This window comes from Oryctolagus cuniculus, chromosome 12 (genome assembly GCF_051225735.1).
Source record: "Oryctolagus cuniculus isolate XC-2025 breed Fujian yellow rabbit chromosome 12, ASM5122573v1, whole genome shotgun sequence".
NCBI classification, from domain to species: domain Eukaryota; kingdom Metazoa; phylum Chordata; class Mammalia; order Lagomorpha; family Leporidae; genus Oryctolagus; species Oryctolagus cuniculus.
In genome coordinates this window covers 89,938,069-89,957,500 of record NC_142878.1, presented here as the reverse complement: position 1 = coordinate 89,957,500, position 19,432 = coordinate 89,938,069, and the positions used below count along the sequence as shown (strand labels likewise).

Genomic DNA, 19,432 nt, shown 5'->3' with positions numbered 1-19,432 from the left:
CGATGCTGCATTTTCCATGAACTTTTTGAAGACCTTCATATGCACGGATTTCAATTTTTTTGCAACAAAATAAATTCATTTTTTTTAAAAAAAAAGTATTTATTTATTTAAAAGGCAGAGTTACAGAGAAAGAGGGAGAGACAGAGAGAGAGAGAGCTCTTCCATTTGTTGGTTCACTCCCCAAATGGCTGCTACGGCCAGGGCTGGGCCAGGCTCAATCCAGGAGCTTCATCTGGGTCTCCCACGCGGTTGCAGGGACTCCAACTGGCAGTCGTATGGGATGCCGGCACCGCAGACGGCAGCCTAACCCGCTATGCCACAGCACCAGCCCCATAAATTTATCTTTTATTCATTTTTCCCAGGGATTTTCTGAAGTCCTCTTGTATATCTCTAAGGAATGACAAGAGAGTCTTGTGGGCCAAGGACTAAACGGGCACCTCGGGCATCGGCCACCCAGAGAAGAGGGAGATTTCTAACCCTAGGATGGTTGCAAAGCACTTCCTGGGGGAGGCGGGGCTTGGGTTGGGCCTTGGGTTTCGAATTCCGGGGGATGTGTTAGTTGGGGGATACTCGCTGAGTCTCTGCAGGAACAGCCACCGCAGAAGTGGGGTGGGTGGTGGCCGGCACTGGGGCTCAGCAGGGTAAGCCTGCACCTGCATCTCCTGTCGCAGGCATGGTTCAGAGAAAGCAGCGGAGGATGCCACCCATGTGGGACACCCGGATGCAGCTCTGGGCTCCTGGCTTCAGCCTGGCGTGGCCCTAGCTGTCGTGGCCAGGCCACTAGCCCAGATGTGGTGTGTGGGGGGGGTAAGTCCCTGAGATCATCACCTCCTCCTTTTTTGACAGGCAGAGTGGACAGTGAGAGAGAAAGACAGAGAGAAAGGTCTTCCTTTTCCGTTGGTTCATCCTCCAACGGTCGCTGTGGCCGGCGCACCGCGCTGATCTGAATCCAGGAGCCAGGTGCTTCTCCCGGTCTCCCATGTGGGTGTAGGGCCCAAGCACTTGGGCCATCCTCCACTGCACTCCCGGGCCACAGCAGAGAGTTGGCCTGGAAGAGGGGCAACTGGGACAGAATCCAGCGCCCTGACCGGGACTAGAACCTGGTGTGCTGGCGCCACAGGCGGAGGATTAGCCTATTGAGCCACGGCACCAGCCAAATCCCCATTCGTAACAGTTAAAGATGAACTCTGCTGCCAGTCCCTGGGTATGGCGCAGAGGCCCGGGACTGTGGGGAAGAAGGTGGCGCTGTTGATGGCAGAGGCCACGGTGCTGAAGCCTGGCAGGTCGCACCAGGCCTCTGGCCCAAGTGAGCACTCCCAGCCTTTCAGAGTCAACCGCTACCGCAGCAGCTGTCCCGGAGCTGCCTGTCCCTGCCTGTCCTGCCCAGCACGCTGAGGCCAGCTTCCTGCCAATACTGTGAGCGCAGGGCCCAAGTGTTCGCGGGTCAGAAGTCGCTGTGTAGTAACGACAGGTGAGGATTTGCTAGATAAACCCCCAGCTCTGAGGTGTGCTCCAGCCCTGTCTGCCCAAGTGACAATGGCTCCAGTTGCTGCGTCTGATCACATCCACACACTTAATGCAAGTTTCCAGGGGTCACCCCTAAAGGAACTACTGACCCCTCAATCTTTGTCTCAGGGCCACCTTCTTGGGAAACCCCAGTCGAGATCACTGGTGAGCTGTGCTGGGGAAACTAAGGCTGGGAGAAGAGATGACCGTTTACGGTCACCAAGCAGATGGTGGAGTCACCAGAGGCTGGGCCTGGGGGCCTCCAGCCCAGTGCTTGGCTCCTGCTCTCCAGCTGAGTTCCACAGAGTCACAAGGCAACAGAGAGCCAGAGGCAAGGGCCTGAGGCTCGCAGGTGTGGCCCTCGTTATCCTAGAAAGCAGGCTTCGGTGTCCGGTGTCCGTGGTCACCAAGACAGCGGTCCCAGCGATCTGATTCCAGCAAAGCAGCCACAGGCTTGGGTTCCAGCAGGGGCTGGAATGGCAAGTTTGCAAGGGGAGTGATCAGCCCTCAGGGAAGAGGAGGAGGGTGCCATTGTCTTCCCACATTCACGTCCAAGGTGGTGCAGTAGCCACAGAAATGGCTTTAAGAGGGCCAGGGCCATGCCGTGTGGCGACAGCAACCAGAAAGCAGAGTCGAGATGGACAGAGTGGCGAAGTTTTAAACACAGTCAAACTTGCTTTGACGGGAGAGCTGTCAGCTGTCCTGATGGGAAAGGAATCCCAGGGGAGCATCGCCGAGGGACAAAGACATCGTCTGTCCCTGTAAATAAGGCAGCTGGACAGCTTGGGCCACACAGGGAACAAAGGCACTGTGTGCTCGCGGAAAGGAAACACTCTGCTCTTGAAAAGAAAGTGGAGGTTGTCCCCGAGCCCTGGAAAAGAGACGATGTGACACTGTGCCGGCTTCAGTCCGCACGGCTCTGCTGTGCCCAGGCCCCTAATGAAGCCGTAAGTCAGAGGAGCTGACCTGGAGGCGGCCCTTCCTCGCGGGGGGCACCTGCGAGCAAGCCCTTCTGTTCCTGCCCTGTGGTGCATGCTTGTGCGGGGCTAATGGCAAGTGCACGCACGTGTTCATTGTCTGTTCCATCAGGAAGTTCGGCTTTGGAACGTGGTATAAGCAGAGGGTGGGTTAAAGGGGCCCCCTGAGTCACGGCTGGTCCTGGCAGTGACCCAGGGCATCAGCGTGGGGACAGGGCAGGGAGGCATCACACTCGAGGAGGAAGACGCTTACCGACACCTTACCCCGAAGGGCAGGGATGGAATCCCCGATATGGTGTGGATACCAGGAGTGTTGGCTGTGGTATGGGTATGGTGGATGGCGAGGTCCATCGCCACAGCCGGCTGCTTTCTGGGGCTGGTGGAGAGGAAGGCAGGTGTGAGTCATTCAGGAGATCACATCATAAAGTGGAAGTGGGGGGTGGGGTGGGATTGGTATTGTGGTATAGCCGGCAAAGCTGCTGCCAGCAATACCGGCATGCCACATAGGTGCCGGCTCAAGTCCCAGCTGCTCCTCTTCCAATCTAGCTCCCTGCTAATGCACCTGGGACGGCAGCAGAGGAGGGCCCGAGTGCTTGGGCCCCTGCACCCACATGGGAGATGCCAAGGAAGCTGCTGGCTCCTGGCTTCCACCTGACCCAGCTCTGGCTGCTGCGGCCACCGGGGAAGGAATGTCCCAGCTGGAGCAGACAGGAGGACACGCTGTCCTGCCAGGGACCACGACTTTGCAAACCAGGGAATCGCAGTAGCCCACATGTGAGCTGCGGCTTCCAGCTCCTCTGGGTTCTCCACGAGGAAGCTTTGGCCGCAGGCTTCATGAATCTGCAGCCCTCAGGATCTCTCAGAGGAAACACGAGCTCCAGCGAGGTCTCCGAAATCCCGGGTTCTTGGGGTTTTTCTCCATCTGCTCCCCTGAGATCAGACTCTGGGAAGGGGTTTCGGCCAATACTCTGTCAAGCGGGGCCGGCAGGGAGTGGGGAGAGGCAAGGTGGGCTCTGTGGATAACACTTGGTTTGTTTCCATGCGCTTTGTCACCGTTGGTTATGGAAAAATGGCAGAGCCTGCTTTTTCTGGCCTGTGACTGTGATGAAACGAATCCTGGTGGGCCACAGGAAAACACTGTGGTTGGCAGTAACCCTGCCAAGGCAGGAGGATGGGATAGTAAAGGAAAGTAACGCAGGTCGGCTGCTGCCCAGCACTGAGCCTCGGGGCGCCCTGGGCTCCTGGGGCGGCTGCCATCATGCCCCATTTCCCCCCCTTTCACCAAGCTGGTCCCCGGTGCAGGAAGTAGGGTCCAACCTTCCCCTGGCTTTCACGAGGAACAGACAGATGCAAGGGGCATGTGGGCCTGGTTATGGGGACTTGTTTTAATAAACTTCCAGGGAAGGTCCCAGGGGTCAAACGGGCGTTAGCAAGAACACCAGCCTGTGACCTAAAGAAGTCCTTGCTCGTCCAGACTCTGCCGTTCATCACTGCTGTGGCCTTGGGCACAAGTGGCTTCTCCTCTTGGGGCCTCCTTGCCTGGCTCTGTCGATGGAGGCCATCTGTAAGGTGCCTTCCCGCCACTGGAAAATGGAGACAATCACCCCACATGCCAGGCCCCCTCCAGGAGGTGAGGCTCCATAACCTTTTTTTTTTTTTTTTGACAGGCAGAGTGGACAGTGAGAGAGAGAGACAGAGAGAAAGGTCTTCCTTTTTTGCCGTTGGTTCACCCTCCAATGGCCACCGCGGCCAGCGCACCGCGCTGATCCGATGGCAGGAGCCAGGTGCTTCTCCTGGTCTCCCATGGGGTGCAGGGCCCAAGCACTTGGGCCATCCTCCACTGCACTCCCTGGCCACAGCAGAGAGCTGGCCTGGAAGAGGGGCAACCGGGACAGAATCTGGCGCCCCAACAGGGACTAGAACCCGGTGTGCCGGCGCCGCAAGGCGGAGGATTAGCCTAGTGAGCCGCGGCGGCAGCCAGGCTCCATAACCTTTTTAAGATGATTGGCGAGGGGTCAAGCCCTGTGCCTTGGGACGACGCAGTCTCTTGGAGTGGCTTCCCTCAGCAGTAGGGGGCCACCTGATGCAAGGCAGATGTCGGCATGAGCAGGATGCAGTCACCCAGCCTGGGGGAGCCCCAGGGGCTAGAGGGCCGCCCAGACACCCAGAGTCCTCTCCACGCCCAGCCACACTCAGTCCAGCCCTGTTCATGTCCTGCTGTGCTGGAGGCAGGCCCCCCGCCCGCCCCTGGGGGTCTTCACCAACTCTGCCCAGGGGAGAAGTGGAGCCAGGTCCAGAGAGATCTCAGAGATGGGCTGCAAGTGCCCCAGCCGGGGTCAGCCTCTGGGCCCCTGGGCCCCTGCGGTGTTGGGAATGCATGAGCTGGGCACACGGGAGGGGCTGACCCTTGCTGGGCCAGGGGCACAGCCGTCAGCGGTGTGGCCGGCTGCAGACACCCAGGAGGCTCTCTGTTTGCCTCTCAGGAGGTGGAGTCGAGCCCCTTTCGCCCACAGCCGTGACCCCAGCAGTGCGCCGTCTCTGGGACGACGCCTGGCCCTGGGGAGGTTGGAGCTGCGTGGTTTTCTAGCCAGATCCCCGCTAAAGCTCAGATGTCCTATCCCCCGCCCCACCTGCGGCAGGCAGCCTCTGTCTGGGGAACTGGGGCCTCACCCCCACCCCCCCTGCCCTTTCCGCCCCGGGACTTCGGCCTTGAGATGTCTCTGTTCTCACGAGGTGGTTGGGGCAGAGCCACCACTCTGGGACTTCACCACCCCCCACCCCCCCGCCAAAGGTACAGGGAAGGTTTCGGGAAATGGAACACTTGGGCCAAGCGGGTTGTGGTTTGGTCCCTTGAGCTTAAGGTTTAACTGAACCTTAAGACAAATTTGGCGTCTGTGAGCTCTCTGCGCTGTGTCCCCAGCTGCAGGACAATGCGGGCCATTTATGACTTTGCACATGGAACGAGAACATCTGGTTCAAATAACACACACACACACACACCCTAACAGGAACACATCACAACAGATGGTTTTCTTAAACAGAACCTACTCCCTGGTCTCTCAATCCAGGAAGATAATGAGACACCCTCCCAGGGCTGGGGGAAAGGTAATCATCTCGTCTACACTATGGGCTTTCCTGTTCAGGGATCTGAGATGGCAAGTAACTCGCCTAAGGTCACACAGCAAGCTGGGTGGCCTAACTGCCAAGCTGGATCCTTCCCCCAGCTCAGTATGCAGGGAGAAAGAAGGCAGGCCCTGTGCCCTTCTGATTCTCAGAGACAGAGGGGCACCACGTCTACCAAGAGGTGGCAGGCACAGCTCTCAGAGCAAAGCCGTCAGTCCACTCAGGCCTGCTGCTGCAGCCAGGGTGGAGACCCAGAGTCAGTGGGCGTGCCCCGGCCCCCTGGGGAGGGAGCAGCCTGGGTGGGCTCAGGTGCACAGGTGTAGAGCATGGTTGGGGCCCCCTAGTGCACACCCTCTCCCCCACCCAGGATGTTCTCTGAGGGTCCTGGGTCATGGGGCAGAAGCAGTGGTAAGAGAGACAGCAGGGGAAGTCGAGGTTTGCACATACCGGGAATGGGCCCCAGGGCAGAGCCTCGGCGGCTGGCAGCTGAGCCCAGCAACGCACGCTCCCTCCGTGGAAAACCAGTGGAGACCCGCAGTCTCTTCTTGGTCTGGCCCATCATTTACATTTTATTTATGTAACTTCAGGGAGAGAGAGAGAACTTCCCATCCTCTGGTTCACTCCCCAGCTGCCCCAAGCCAGCACTTGGGATCTCCATCCAGGTCTCCCATGTGGGTGGCAGGGGCCCAAGCACCTGAGCCATCCCTGCTGCCTCTCAGGGTGCGCATTAGCAGGAAGCGGGAGCCAGGAGCGGAGCTGGGACTCGAAGCCACACCCCTTGCCTTGGCACGCAGGCTTCCCCAGCCATGTCCTAACTTTTAGACCAAACACGGCTCCGTTGTGCTCTTCTTAATTTCTCTGGCTCTCGCCCCTGTCAGGATCTCCCCATTGGGCTTCTGCTGCCGGAGGTCCCTGTGTGGATTTTCTCCATCTGTGTGGATTTCCTCCATGTAGGAGCGGGTGAGGGTAGGGGCACTCCTGGTTTTCTGGGGAGTCAGCGATTTCCTGGGCTCCGAGGAAAGAGGACCGTCCTGTCCTGGTGTGAACCCTGCCATGTCTTCCCGGCTCCGAGCACACCCACAGCCAGGAGAGGGAGGCCTGGGAAAAGCTGTCCCGGGAATCCGTCTTCCCTTCCCTCCTCCGCCCACTGTTTCCTAACCCTCAGGCTGCCTCGCTGAGGGACCTGGGAGTCCCTGGGCCCAGCACCCTCATTAACAGGTGGCACAGCCCAGCAGGAGGCCTTGAAGCAGACCGAGGCTTGAAGTCAGGAGACCTTGCACAAGTTGCTTTATTCATGTTCTCAGGAAAATAACGCACTGAAGACCTACCGGCCAATGTGCTTGGCCTCGGAGCTACTGCAGTGAACACAAGCACCCGGTGCGAGTCACCTCGCCGTGGAGAGACAGCCAAGGAACACACAGACTCCTTAGATGCTTGCCAGGGTGAGGATGAGCCCAGCACCAGGAAGGGACAGAGTGTGGCAGGCGAGCGTTGTCTTAGTGATGTGATCACCGGGGAAGGCCTCTCTCACCCTGAGCAGAGGCCCAGAGGAAGTGGGTGAGAGGACCATGCAGCTAGCCAGGTGAGAGCGTTCCAGGCAAGGGAAGTAGCAGGTGCAAAGGCCCTGGGGCAGGAATTCAAGGGAAGGGCTAGAGCAGAGGGAGAGGGGGACAGCAGGTGGATTCGAGAGGGAGGGAAGGGCACACAGCACGCAGGGCCTTGTCAGTCAGGGTCAGCATCAATGTCAGGGTTTTGAATTTTATCCTGAATGAGAAAGACAGCTTCGGGGGAGGTAATTGTCAGCTTTTCATTACTACAACAAAATACCTGAGAGAAGCTAACTTTAAAAAGAGAAGGGGTTTATCTAGCTCCTGTGTTTTGGAGGCTGGAAGTCCCAACAGCTTGAGGCAGCTTTAGCAAGGGCCTCAGGGCAGGTGGCGGGTGGGCCCATCCTGCCTTCCACTACCAAGCCTCTCCTGAGGACTGCCTGCTGAGGGCACACCCCCAGGGGCCCAGGGACCCCTCCCCCCAGGAAGCCTACCTCCTAAAGGATGGCTGGCTTAAGCCTCTACCCCCTCGGTGCCATTAACAGAAGACTTCAGGGCCCAAATCTTCAACACGTGGGCCCTGGGGGCAAGGTCATGTTTTCTCAGACACAGCTTCTGTTTGTGGCACCTGCTGGCTATCCGTGTGGACGTACTTAGAAGGCAGTCGGACCTGTGAGTCCTGCAGAGAGGCTGGCTGGAGAGAGAAATCGGGGAGCCCTCAGCGCAGGGGCTGTCTGAGCCACGGGAGGAGATGACCTAGGACTTCAGGTATACCCCGTGTCCCCAAGCTTCTCTCTGCAATTACAACCCTGCCCTCAGCTCTTGTGTTACACCTGGTCTGCCTTCTTCAGTCCTTATAGAACATGCTAGAGGAGTCAGAGAGCCTGAAAGAGCTCTGGTATCTGTGGGCAGGCTCTGAAGGTATCTTTTTTTGATGCAGAATATGAAAACTGGGAAACATGCAAGTGGCCATCTGGTCTACCTCTTCCGTGTTCACAAGTTGGGGGAGCTGAGTCCCAGGAGAGGAAGTGAGTTGTTCAGGTTGTGTTCTAGATGAAGCGCCAAGGCTCCACCTGTTGTCTGCAGTAGCACAGCTGCGGGGCTGGCTGGCCTCCTCACTCTCCCCTTAGACAGCCTTCAGTGGCTCCCTATGGCCTTGTCCCAAGAGAGCCACCATCCTCAGAGGGATGGAGCAGTCCATGCTGCCCGCACCAGCTGCGTCCGTGTGCACCCAGTCCTTCGCCCTCGGCAGGCGCCAGCTCTCACCTCCTCCGCACCCCTGCCCCCACTGTCCTCACTGCACCTGCTCTCACTCGGCCTTCAGGGAACGGCCTCCAATCTTCCCAAGGTCCCGACCCGGCGCCGCTCCTCCCAGTCCCTGCTAGCGTCTGCATGGTGTTGAGCTTTGTGACGTTGCCAGCGCATGGTAAAGTTAACAGCTTAAAGCACAAGGGGGATGGCGCTGGCTCTGTGGTGTAGTGGGTAAAGCTGCCTCCTGTAGTGCCGGCATCCCATATGGCCACTGGTTTGAGTCCCGCCTGCTCCACTTCCAATCCAGCTCTCTGCTAATGGCCTGGGAAAGCAGTAGAAATGGCTCAAGTCCCTGGACCCCTGCACCAGCGTGAAAGACCTGGAAGAAGCTCCTGGCTCCTAGCTTCGGATCCGTGTAGCTCCGACCATTGCGGCTACTTGGGGAGTGAGCCAGTGGATGGAAGACCTTTCTCTCTCCCTCTCTCTCTGCCTCTCCTTTTCTCTCTGTGTAACTCTTTCAAATAAATAAATAAATAAATAAATCTTTTTTTAAACTTTTATTTAATGAATATAAATTTCCAAAGTACGATTTATGGATTACAATGGCTTCCCCCCCCATACCGTCCCTCCCACCCACAACCCTCCCCTTTCCCACTCCCTCTCCCCTTCCATTCACATCAAGATTCATTTTCGATTATCTTAATATACAGAAGATCAGCTTAGTATACATTAAGTAAGGATTTCAACAGTTTGCTCCCACACAGAAACATAAAGTGAAAAATAATAGATGATTTTTTAAAATGATGATGAAATCAGATCAGACCTATTGTCATGTTTAATCCCAGTGAAAGTCAAGTTGGGAGTTGATAATTTCTTTCTTTTTTTTTTTTACAGAGGATCAGTTTAGTATGCATTAAGTAAAGATTTCAACAGTTTGCACCCCCATAGAAACACAAAGTGAAATATATTGTTTGAGTACTCGTTATAGCATTAAATCTCAATGCATAGCACATTAAAGACAGAGATCCTACATGAGGAGTAAGTGCACAGTGACTCCTGTTGTTGACTTTACCAATTGACACTCCTGTCTATGGCATCAGTAATCTCCCTATGCTCCAGTCATGAGTTTCCAAGGCTATGGAAGCCCTCTGAGTTCTCTGATTCTTATCTTGTTTAGACAAGGTCATAGTCAAAGTGGAGGTTCTCTCCTCCCTTCAGAGAAAGGTACCTCCTTCTTTGAAGACCTGTTCTTTCCACTGGGATCTCACTCACAGAGATCTTTTGCCAGAGTGTCTTGGCTTTCCATGCCTGAAATACTCTCATGGGCTTTTCAGCCAGATCCGAATGCCTTTAGGGCTGATTCTGAGGCCAGAGTGCTGTTTAGGACATCTGCCATTCTATGAGTCTGCTGAGTATCTCACTTCCCATGTTGGATCACTCTCCCCTTTATTTAGTCTATCGGTTAGTGTTAGCAGGTACTAGACATGTTTATGTGCTCCCTTTGACTCTTAGTCCTTTCATTATGATCAATTGTGAACTGAAATTGATCACTTGGAATAGTGAGATGGCATTGGTACATGCCACCTTGATGGGATTGAATTGGAATCCCCTGGTATGTTTCTAACTCTACCATTTGGGACAAGTCAGCTTGAGCATGTCCCAAATTATACATCTCTTCCCTCTCTTATTCCCACTCTTATGTTTAACAGGGATCACATTTCAGTTAATTTTCAACACTTAAGAATAACTGTGTATTAATTACAGAATTAAACCAGTCATATTAAGTAGAACAGACAAAAAAACTACTAAGAGGGATAATGTATTAAGTTGTTCATTAACAGTCAGGGCTATGCTGATCAAGTCACCGTTTCCCATAGTGTCCATTTCACTTCAGGAGGTTTCCTTTTTGGTGTTCAGTCAGTTGTCACCGATCAGGGAGAACATATGGTATTTGTCCCTTTGGGACTGGCTTATTTCACTCAGCATGATGTGTTCCAGATTCCTCCATTTTGTTGCAAATGACTGGATTTCGTTGTTTCTTACTGCGGTATAGTATTCTAAAGAGTACATATCCCATAATTTCTTTATCCAGTCTACCGTTGATGGGCATTTAGGTTGGTTCCAGGTCTTAGCTATTGTGAATTGAGCTGCAATAAACATTAGGGTGCAGACCGCCTTTTTGTTTGCCAATTTAAATTCCTTTGGGTAAATTCCAAGGAGTGGGATGGCTGGGTTGAATGGTAGCGTTATCTTCAGGTTTCTGAGGAATCTCCAGACTGACTTCCATAGTGGCTTGACCAGATTGCATTCCCACCAACAGTGGGTTAGTGTCCCTTTTTCCCCACATCCTCGCCAGCATCTGTTGTTGGTAGATTTCTGCATGTGAGCCATTCTAACTGGGGTGAGGTGAAACCTCATTGTGGTTTTGATTTGCATTTCCCTGATTGCTAATGACCTTGAACATTTTTTCATGTGCCTGTTGACCATTTGGATTTCCTCTTTTGAAAAATGTCTATTGAGGTCCTTGGCCCATCTCTTAAGTGGGTTGTTGGTTTTGTTTTTGTGGAGTTTCTTGATCTCTTTGTAGATTCTGGTTATTAACCCTTTATCTGTTGCATAGTTTGCAAATATTTTTTCCCATTCTGTCGGTTGTCTCTTCACTCTTCTGACTGTTTCTTTTGCAGTACAGAAACTTCTCAATTTGATGCAATCCCAATAGTTGATTTTGGCTTTGACTGCCTGTGCCTCTCGGGTCTTTTCCAGAAATTCTTTGCCTGTGCCAATATCTTGAAGGGTTTCTCCAATGTTCTCTAGTAACTTGATGGTGTCAGGTCGTAGATTTAGGTCTTTAATCCATGTTGAGTGGATTTTTGTGTAAGGTGTAAGGTAGGGGTCTTGCTTCATGATTCTGCACGTGGAAATCCAATTTTCCCAGCACCATTTATTGAATAGACTGTCCTTGCTCCAGGAATTAGTTTTAGATCCTTGATCAAATATAAGTTGGCTGTAGATGTTTGGGTTGATTTCTGGTGTTTCAATTCTGTTCCATTGGTCTATCCATCTGTTTCTGTACCAGTACCATGCTGTTTTGATTACAACTGCCCTGTAGTATGTCCTGAAATCTGGTATTGTGTTGTCTCCGGCTTTGTTTTTGTTGTACAAGATTGCTTTAGCTATTCGAGGTCTCTTGTGCCTCCATATAAATTTCAGCACCATTTTTTCCAGATCTGAGAAGAAGGTCTTCGGTATCTTGATTGGTATTGCATTGAATCTATAAATTGCTTTTGGGAGAATGGACACTTTGATGATATTGAGTCTTCCAATCCATGAGCATGGAAGATTTTTCCATTTCTTGGTATCCTCTATTTCTTTCTTTAAGGTTTTGTAATTTTCATCGTAGAGATCTTTAACGTCCTTGGTTAAGTTTATTCCAAGGTATTTGATTGTTTTTGTAGCTATTGTGAATGGGATTGATCTTAGAAGTTCTTCCTCAGCCATGGCATTGTCTGTGTATACAAAGGCTGTTGATTTTTGTGCATTGATTTTATACCCTGCTACTTTGCCAAAATCTTCTATGAGTTCCAAAAGTCTCTTAGTAGAGTTCTTTGGGTCCCCTAAATAAAGAATCATATCATCTGCAAAGAGGGATAGTTTGAGTTCTTCCTTCCCAATTTGTATCCCTTTAATTTCTTTTTCTTGCCTAATAGCAATGGCTAGAACCTCCAGAACTATATTGAATAGCAGTGGTGAGAGTGGACATCCCTGTCTGGTACCAGATCTCAGTGGAAATGCTTCCAACTTTTCCCCATTCAATAGGATATTGGCTGTGGGTTTTTCATAGATTGCTTTGATTGTATTGAGGAATGTTCCTTCCAAACCCAGTTTGCTTAGAGTTTTCATCATGAACGGGTGTTGTATTTTATCAAATGCTTTCTCGGCATCTATTGAGATAATCATATGGTTTTTCTTCTGCAGTCTGTTAATGTGGTGTATCACATTGATTGTCTTGCGCACATTAAACCATCCCTGCATACCAGGGATAAATCCCACTTGGTCTGGGTCTCCCTCTCTCTCTGCCTCTCCTTTTCTCTCTGTGTAACTCTTTCAAATAAATAAATAAATAAATAAATAAATAAATCTTTTAAAAAAACCGCACAAGGGGAACGAAGGGCTCAACCCCCAAGGAGGACACTGCAGGGCCGGTCTCGCAGGCAGCCAGCTCATAGCCGGTGTGTGTGACACGTGGTTCCTGGCCTGCACAACGAGCTGATAATCAGAACTACCACACCATTGGATCGGTATGCGCAGCTGTCACTCCTGGACCAGAGGGAGGCCCCAAGCACGGTGGACGCAGTTGCTGTCAAACCCAAGTCACCATACTAGCTATGCAGTGGACACCCGGGGGTGCTCGGCAGGTACACCCCAGGAAAGAAAGGGGGCAGCGCGGGGGAGCCGGGCTGGGTCTGCAGAGTCCCAGCTACAAGCATGCCCTCAGGAGGGCGGCAACACAACTTCTTTTTTTTTAAGATTTATTTATTTAGAATGAGAGAGACAGAGAGAGACAGAGGGAGAGAGAAAAAGAGAGAGAGAGAGAGAGAGATCTTCCACCTGTGGTTCACTCCCCAAATGACTGCAACAGCCAGGAATTGGGCCAGGACAGAGCCAAGCCCAGGAACTGCATCCTGGTCTCCCAGCCCAGTGGTGGGCACCCGAGCACTCGTCCATCCCCGGCCACTTTCCAAGGCGCATCAGCAGGCAGCTGGCTGGGGAGGGGCACAGCCGGGACTCAGCCCCTACCGCAGCAGCATCACTCCAGGCACGCACCTGGGCAAAGCTGGCCAAGCTTCCCCAGGCCGGGGCTGCAGAGCTGGCCCGAGGACAAGGAGCGGCCGGTTTCCCAGGAGGGTCTCGGCTGTGAGCACACCACATTCTGCTTCCTTGCCTGCTCTGGCTCCATCTTCCAGTCTCCCCACGTGGCACCCTCGCTCCCCTCTGGACTTCCGGTGGCCTGGAATGCTCTGTGTCATCTCCCCCTGCTGGAGCTCAAGTCACCAATACAGTCGGCAAGGGACACCCATGGGTGGGGTTTTCCCACACTCCTCGGTTCCCATGCCCAGCTGCTTGCTGGCTGTGCCTCTGGGCCTGGTTGGAGGACTCTCCCTGGTCTAATGCAGCATCCCAGGGCCAGTGTTGTAGTGCCAGCATCCTATACAGGCACTAGTTCGAGTCCTAGCTGCTCCTCTTCCGATCCAGCTCTGTGCTATGGCCTGGGAAAGCAGTGGAGGATGGCCCAAGTCCTTGGGCCCCTTGACTTGTATGGGAGACTCTGAGGAAGCTCCTGGCTCCTGGCTTTGGATCCATGCAGCTCCAGACATTGCGGCCAACCAGGGAGTGAACCAGCGGATGGAAGACCTCTCTCTCCCTCTCTCTGTCTGTAACCTACCTCTCAAATAAACAAGCAAAATCGTTTTTAAAAAATAAAAATGTAGCATCCCTTGCACAGAGCTCACTTCTAACTCTGCCCACAGTACCTGGGCTCTGGCCTAGCGCTGCCTCTCCCAGGCAGTCTACCCAGGCCAGGACCCCATTTCAGCCTCCCGAGTTGTAGAGTTTTTTTTTTTTTTAATTAGTTATTTGAGACAGACAGAACTCCCACCCCCTGGTTCACTTCCTAGATGCCGCAAGGGCTGGGACCGGGTCTGGCTGAAGCCGGGAGCTGAGAACGCAGTACAGGTCTCCTACGGAGTCCGGTCACCTGTGCTATCCCCTGCCCCTCCCAGGGCCTGTGCACTGGGGACAAAGCTGGAGTCAGCAGCGGAGCTAGGACCAGAATCTGGGCACTCCAGGTGCAGTTTCTGCATCTACTGAATGGGATTAAAGAAATAATAATAACCCTTCTAATGAAGCGAGTTGCGAGAACTCAATTTTGATTTACTTAAAGATCTATTTTATTCAAAAGGAGAGATGCATAGACAGACAGACAGACAGAGCACCTGCTGCTAATGCACTTTTTGGAAGGCAGCAAATGATGGCCCTACAACCCACGTAGGAGACCCACATGGAGTTCCTGGCTCCGGCCCTGCCCGGCCCAGCCATTGTGGGCACTTGGGGAGTGAACCAGCAGAACATATTTTGTTATTCTATTGTTAAGATATAGATATATTATTTTAGTGTGAATCTCTCTGGGGTAGCTTTTTGTGTATAGACATTTAAAATATTTATTAACAATAGAAACTTGCTGTATTTTTGTACGTATGGTTTTATAGCTTTCTTTTCTAACTCACTAAACCATACATTTTACATGTCATTAAGAAAAAGTAAAACTCATCCCAGGGAGAGGGACTGGCAGGGACAAAGGAACAGAGAGACAGCAGGGCTAAGCAAGACTGGAAGAACTGACACCCCTGGGGGATCAAAGAGCACAAGAGACAAAGAGGAGCCATGGTGGGAAGAAACCTAGGATTCGCCCTTTGGATCTGGAGACTGGAGAGCCTTAAAGGAAAAAAATTACTCAGAAAATCCGAACTTAAAGAAGACAGCTTCGCTGAGGCTCCAGGCAGCCAAGGCAAAAAGGGAAATGCAAATGAGCTTCCCTCACTACAAATGTGTTAAGAGCAGCCACCTCCAGGACCTGAGACCTGGCCCTGACACTCCCTGCCCGTGTCTGTCTCTTTGGCACATTAGTCAGCCTCTGTGTGATTCAGTTTATCTGTTTGAGAGGACATGCGGCAGTGCCTAATCGCCGGCTGTTGTGAGAGTTAGAGGGACACAGGCATCTAGAGCGCCGAGGGCTCCGAGCCACGTGAGGGTTGGGCTGACGGGACCCGCGGCTGCGAGCTCAAGAAGGCCGCCTGTGACGTCCAGAGGAGGAAGCCAAGGGTGAGGCAGGGCTCTAGGCCGCAGCCAGTTCACGGGCCAGCCCCGAGCTTCCCGGCGGCCTGGCCCGTGCCAGGATTTCCACTCCCCTCCCCGCCGTCCTCTCTCTCCTCGATCGGGTCGCCCTCCCAGCCTGGCTTTCTGCCTGAGCTGTTTCCTGTTTCCCGAACATCTTTCTTCTGCATATTCATGCAATTTCTTGTAATAGCGCCCTGCCTGGAACACCTCTCCCTTCCAGCATCCTCCTGGCAAACTCCTACCTATGCTTCAAAACTCCCTTCCAGAGTCACCAACCCTTCCTCCCGCAGGGCCCGGCTCCTAAGTGCTGCTCGGGAGAGGAGTCGGCACCACTCTCCTGTGTGATTGAAAGGACAGATGAAGACGGGGGTCATGTCGATGGGGTCATGCTGTGGCGCAGGGGGTTAAGCCTTTGCCTGTGGCGCTGGCCTCCCACATGGGTGCTGGTTCAAGTCCCGGCTGCTCTGCTTCTGACCCAGCTCCCTGCTAATGCACCTGGCTCCTGGCTTCGCATCGGCCCAGCTCTGGCCATTTCGGCCATTTGGGGAGTGAACCAGCAGATGGAAGACTTTTCTCTATCTGTCTCTCCCTCTCTCGTAAATAAATAAATCTTAAAAAAAAAAAAAAAAAGATGGTGATAGCTTACCATCTTGGACCACTTCACTGGGCACTTGCTGAGAGCTTTGCAAGCATTTATTTCTACTTTTTTTTTTTTCAGAAACCCTATAAGGAAGTTGCAATTTGCATCTCCATTTTGTGTAAAAGGAAACCAAGCCATAGAATGGCTAAAGAGCTTGCTCCAGCCCCACAGCTGGGATCCGAACTGGGGTTTGTGTTCAGAACCAGCCGCCACCGCCAGGGCGGCGAGCCACCTCCCTGTGTTACTATCACAGTTTGCATTGCTCTGACGATCACAGGTCAGCGATGGGCTCGTTCCCTTTGTCCTTCCATCTTCCTGGCGCCAGCCCCGACACCCAGCGGGCGAGGAGGAAAGATTCTCACCGTCAAGTTCAGTGCAGCTGGCTCCTTTCAAAAGCCCTCTCACTCTCCCCTGGACTCCCGGCCACCCCGACCAGCCCTGGGGGCTCCTTTCTCTGAGTCCCCTATGCATTTTTGCTTTCCCACACACACACACACACACACACACACACTGAGGATTCTTTCAGGGTGTGCCGGGGCGGCCGCCCTGCACCTCATTTAATGAAGTGGCCATCTCTGCTCCCACTTCACTGAAGACAAGAAAACTGGGGCTCCAGGCTGGCTTTTGACTCTGTCACCCTCAGGCTCTGAAACCCATTCATCTTTCCCCAGGGAGTACAGTGTCCGGTGTGCCCCACCCCCCACCCCCGTCCTTGAGCACAGAGCCCAGAGCCCAGGCGGCGGCCTGCAGTCCGTGTGTGCTGAGTCGCCATGAGCCGAGGCAGGGCGTGGGTGGTCCGAGGACAGTGTGCCAGGACCCAGGCTCTCGCAGCAATGCAGACTTTCCAGCGCCCAGCTCCGAGGCGCCCGCTATTTTTGGATGGCCTTGCACAAATGCTGTGTGGGCTTCCTCTTTGCTACTAAATGTCACTGCGTGAGTTTCCTAGTTTCATTCTTCTGCCTGCGCTGCGGAGGGTTACGCAACCAGCGCCTAGCGATGACTCATCGCGGGAGGGCACAGCTGCCAAACCGTCACCATCGCCAGGGTAGGGTGCCATCCGCCCCGCCCCGCCCCCAGCCCCAGGCTGTTTGGGGGTGGTTTGGTTGAACTTGTGCAGTCTTTCTTTCTAAGGTTGCTTCCCCTTGTCCCTGTCTCCTGCTTCCAGCAGCTGGGTGAGAGGGTATGGCAGGCTGGGGAGAATCTCGCCGTGGCGTCAGCGCCGCCCGCCACGTGGGCCCCCGCGCCCCAGGGCTGTCCAGGAGATGGTGCCATGCAGGCTGACCCCCCTGGAAAGCTGGGTGCTCTTTCCAAGTTCCTTTCACAGCCACCTCGTGCCCTCAGCGCCCTCTCCACAGAGCCTGCTGGGAGAGCAGCAGCAGTGGGCTGCGCCCCAAACTCTGGCCGTGCCCTCCACCCTCCTTACACAGTGGCCTGTGTCCTGGATTGGTTAAAGCTGGGATATTGGCTTCCAGCACCACCCAGTGGCCTCCTGCCACGGGCAGGTCTGGAGCCAGCCCCCAGCCCACCCAGGGTGAATCAAAAGGCGTCCCTGCAGGAGCCGCTGTGGGCCACACAGGAGGGCGGAGCCTCTGTCCAGGGAACAGCAGGGACGTGGCATCTCCTGGGCTCCAGGCACAGCGGTGAGCATCGCGCTGCAAATGGCCACTCCGGCTCCAGCTGGGTCCGTGTTTCCTGCTTCAGGCTGATGGGGCTGCAGATCAGGGTGAGCCTGGGGCTGCAGGAGGAATGGGTGGCTCCATGTGTGAGGGTGGGGGAGGTGGGAGCAGAGGCTGGCCCTGGGAGCACCCTAGAGGCATGGCAGGTGCCAGCAGCGCCCGGCCTGGCACTGCAGGGGGGACGGGCAGACACCGGAATCAGGGTTTAGCAAGAGTCACTGGGAGTGTCTCCGTCGCTCGGCGCAGTCGCCACAACTGCGGCACTGGCTCATTTGCTGGGCACTTCTCTGCAACTCTCAAATGAGGCTGGAGCTCCGGTGTGCAGCCGCCAGCCAGGAAGGGAGAGGGGCCAGCCCCGCCTCCCCTTAGCGGGCATAAGCATCGAGTACAGTGGGAAACAATGCCCAGGAGCAGGAGAGCTTGCACTGTGGTCCATGGACGACTCTACTAACCTGTCCATCCTCAGTCTTCCCACCTTGGAAATGGGCTGGTGGTAGTCCAAGGGCTATACGGTGTCCTTCTCCTGCCTGGATCTGTCCAGAAAGGCTAAAGGGCTTGCAGTGAGCCTGCCTTCACTGCTCCTCTCACCTGGGCTCCCAAACACACCAGGCTGACCCCAGGGCCTTTGCACTGGCTGTTTGCTTTGCCAAGAGCACCCTTCCGCAGGGGTGAGCACAGCACCCCCACCTCTCAGGCCTTTGCCAGGGTCAGGGTCGTGGCAGCATCTCAGTGATGCCATCCAAGAGCCTCTTTCCCACCTCGCCTGCTCCCCACGGCAACTCGTCCCAGCTCAGAGATTCAAGCCACAGGCACTTTCCTTAGGACTGCGACTCGAGAATGGAAAGAGCCAGCCCCTGTCCCAGCAACTGACCCGGTGGAGGCCATGGTCCTGTGCCTTCCTCGCACCGTGGTCTCATGGGAAAATGTGCAGTCTCTTCCCTCCAAGCTCTTTTTTTTTTTCTTAAGATTTATTGATTTATTTAAGAGGCAGAGTTACAGGGAGAGGGAGAGACAAAGAGAGAGAGGTCTTCCATCCACTGGTTCACACCACAATTGGCAGCAATGGCCGGAGCTGCGCCAATCTGAAGCCAGGAGCCAGGAGCTTCTTCCGGGTCTCCCCTGTGGGTGCAGGGGCTGCAGCTCTTGAGCCATCTTCCACTGCTTTCCCAGGCCATAGCAGAGAGCTGGATCGGAAGTGGAGCAGCCGGGACTTGAACCGGCACCCATATGGGATGCCGGTGTCTCAGGTGGAGGCTTAGCCCACTGCATCACTGCGCCTGCCCCCCAAGCTCTGCTTAAGCCCCAGTGGAATCAGTCAGAGCATTTGTTCACCGTGCCATGGGTGACTGCGTGGTGAACATCACGCCGAAGCTTTGCTAGGGTGAAATCGGGCCTTTAGCCTGCCGTCAGCTTCCCTGGGGTGACAGAAGCCTCTACAAATGCCCGATCTCCCAAGGACAAGAGCCTAAGGTTTGCAAGAAGCCAGCAGCCTTTCATGGCAAGCCCCGCCCTGGGCCTGTCTGTCAAACGGAGGAGCAGGTTGGGGGCAGGACTACGCCTCTGTGGGGAGCAACCCGGACTGGACTGAGTTACTGGAATTAAGACTTATTCTATGCATCTGCTCTCCCACAATATGGCGCTGGGAGAGGAGAAAACAGCTTCTACACAGCTGCCTCCAGTTCAGCCAATAAACTGTAGGACTTGCTCCTGATTGGAGGAGAGAAGCGTACTCGGCGTGTGGGTAGCCGAGTTGGGATTGGCAGAGGAGGACTATATAGGAGGAGAGAGACGGCATGCACCAGGAACATCTAAGGGGAA

At 54.2% G+C, this 19,432-nt stretch overlaps 1 long non-coding RNA gene across 1 annotated transcript; it reads left to right on the top strand.

The window, feature by feature from the left end:
• Positions 1 to 7,705: 7,705 nt before the first annotated feature.
• On the top strand, positions 7,706 to 8,916 carry LOC149123156 (uncharacterized). The gene is made up of 3 exons (XR_016218558.1): positions 7,706 to 7,921; positions 8,094 to 8,181; positions 8,712 to 8,916. It is a non-coding gene; the product is annotated as an uncharacterized LOC149123156 (long non-coding RNA).
• Positions 8,917 to 19,432: the final 10,516 nt, after the last annotated feature.